We start from the raw sequence: 2,500 nt of genomic DNA on the forward strand, positions 1-2,500 counted from the left end.
CACGTGCTTCGGGGATCCTAGGGGCACGTTTGCTGCTTGAAGGCGACACGTGAACACGCACGCACACACGCACACATCCACACACACCACGCGGCCGTCCCGTACACACTGCTCCTCCCTTCAAATCCAGGCCAGTCCGTGTGACCCTCCCTGCCTTCCTCCACCCCTCCACCCCTCCCTGGCACCTCCACCCGCCGACCTACCTACCTCCTCCACCTCCACCTCCTCCAGTGTCTATCTTCCCCTTCCTCCCTCCTCCTCCTCCTCTGCTACGCAACTCCATCCCTGACCCCTACCCAGCGTGCCTCGCCTCTCCCTCCCTCCCTCCCTCTCTCCCTCCACCTCTCCACCTCGCCCTCCCTCCTTCCCTCCGCCCATCCCCCGAGGTGCGGTGCGCGGTTACACGCCTGCACACGTCTCTCTCATCCACACCTGCTCCACCGCCACCTGCTCCGCCGCCCTCACCATACCTGGTCACCACAGCGAGCACCACCACGCCCTCCACCACATCTCCACCCATATGAACGCCACCACAGTTAGAGAGGGAGAAGGAGAGGGACTAAGACCACGCCCTCTCATCTCCCTGTTACCCTTAGGTCTTATCGCTGACACCCGAGTCACTTAGGGCGCCCGGTGACCCTAAGCGGCGACAGATGTGTGGGGGAGTGACAGGTGTGGTGGGCGGGGAGGTGTGGGGAGGTGTCGGGGGAAGGTGCGTGGGGGTTTCATATTAACGGGGTTACTGTGAGGTTCCTGGCAGGCGGGGCTTTGAAATGTGAGTAAAGAGGTTAGGAGGAGGAAGAGGAAGAGATGGAGGAGGAGGAGGAGAAGAAGGAGGAAGTGGAAGGAATGAGGAGGTGGTGGAGGAGTGTGGAGAGTGAGGAAAGTTGCAATACTAACAACAACCTTGACTTTTAGCCGCGAAGGACTGACACAATTCCAGATATTTGAAGTTTTATTTACTCACTCGCTCCCTCCAAAGATTTCATCACTAACCTAACCTCCTTCACACATCATCTCCTCCTCCTCCTCCTCCTCCACCTCCTACGTCTGAATCCTCCCTCCATCCTCCTTCTCCTCCTAGTCATCTCCAAGCTACCTATCTACCACTGGCATGTCCCACTTCTCTCCTCCTCCTCCTCCTCCTCCTCCTCTTCTGAGTCTTCTCTCCAAGACGATTAGCATGTCATAATTTAATCTCTCTCTCTCTCTCTCTCTCTCTCTCTCTCTCTCTCTCTCTCTCTCACACCTTCTTCACTCACTCTACCTTTAAACTAATCACCCCCTCTCCCCTTTTCCCCACTCCCCCCACCCCCCTACGTGCCCACTCCAGTGCCCACTCACCTTAACGTGAACTCTGACATTCCCAAATCGTCCACTTTCTCTACTCTCTCTCTCTCTCTCTCTCTCTCTCTCTCTCTCTCTCTCCCTTAGTAAGAAGAAAGCTGATTTGGGGCGTGTTTTTACAAGGGAGAGGGAGGGCGAGGGAGGGAAGGGAAGGGGGAGGGAGGGAGAGAAGGAAGGGCAGAGGTCCACAAGGAAGAGAAAAGGTGGAGGAATGAGGAGAGAGAGAGAGAGAGGAGGAGGAGGAGTAGGAGGAAGATGATGAGGAGAGGAGGAAGAGAGGAGGGAGGTTCGTGAGAAGAGAGGATGAGGGAGGTGGGGCGGTGGAGTAGAGGAGTCAAAAGGTACAGGGTGGAGAGGAGGAGAAGGAGGAGGAGGAGGAGGAGGAGGAACTGGTAACATTTAGCGTACAAGGGGCGTGGTCCTCCCTCCTCCTCCTCCTCCTCCTCCTCTCTCCACAGACCACCACCTGACCGCGCTCACGACACACACACACACACACACACACACACACACACACACACACACACACAGTTCCATTCACTGTCTGACTATCTTATGTTCTTAGTTGAGAGAGAGAGAGAGAGAGAGAGAGAGAGAGAGAGAGAGAGAGAGAGAGAGAGAGAGAGAGAGAGAGAGAGAGAGAGAGAGAGAGAGAGATTCCGAATAAGGTTCGTAAACATCGCAAAAAAATTAGACAAACTACGCGGTATTTTGAGGCAGAGAGAGAGAGAGAGAGAGAGAGAGAGAGAGAGAGAGAGAGAGAGAGAGAGAGAGAGAGAGAGAGAGAGAGAGAGAGAGAGAGAGAGAGAGAGAGAGAGAGCACTAAAACATTAACTTACATAACAGACATGATAAAAATAAGAAAGCAACAAATAAATATGGAAAAAGATAAAAAAAAGATAAAAATTACGACGAACCACAACAGCGAGATAGCGTAGTGAAGAGGAGAGAGAGAGAGAGAGAGAGAGAGAGAGAGAGAGAGAGAGAGAGAGAGAGAGAGAGAGAGAGAGAGAGAGAGAGAGAGAGAGAGAGAGAGAGATTCCAATGAAAGAAAACGTGGTACACAATTATTGGTTACGTGGGGTGACTATGAAAAAAAAATCACCGTTCTTTAAGTGTAACCCCTTCAGTACCATGACACATTTTCATAATT

At 53.0% G+C, this 2,500-nt stretch overlaps 1 protein-coding gene across 20 annotated transcripts in view; it reads right to left on the minus strand.

The window, feature by feature from the left end:
* Nucleotides 1–2,500, minus strand: part of LOC123504626 (CUGBP Elav-like family member 2) — a 622,414-nt gene that overhangs the window by 133,314 nt on the left and 486,600 nt on the right. For 4 of the 20 annotated variants that reach the window (XM_045255320.1, XM_045255319.1, XM_045255316.1 and 1 more), the window contains exon 1: nucleotides 1–103. This exon is cut by the window's left edge and continues 508 nt beyond it. The exons of the other annotated variants lie outside the window; for them this stretch is intronic. The gene's annotated coding sequence lies outside the window, so the exon portion shown is untranslated. Of the gene's footprint in view, nucleotides 104–2,500 lie in introns of those variants that run through there. 20 annotated transcript variants of the gene reach the window in all.

Source organism: Portunus trituberculatus, chromosome 16, assembly GCF_017591435.1.
Source record: "Portunus trituberculatus isolate SZX2019 chromosome 16, ASM1759143v1, whole genome shotgun sequence".
Taxonomy (NCBI): domain Eukaryota; kingdom Metazoa; phylum Arthropoda; class Malacostraca; order Decapoda; family Portunidae; genus Portunus; species Portunus trituberculatus.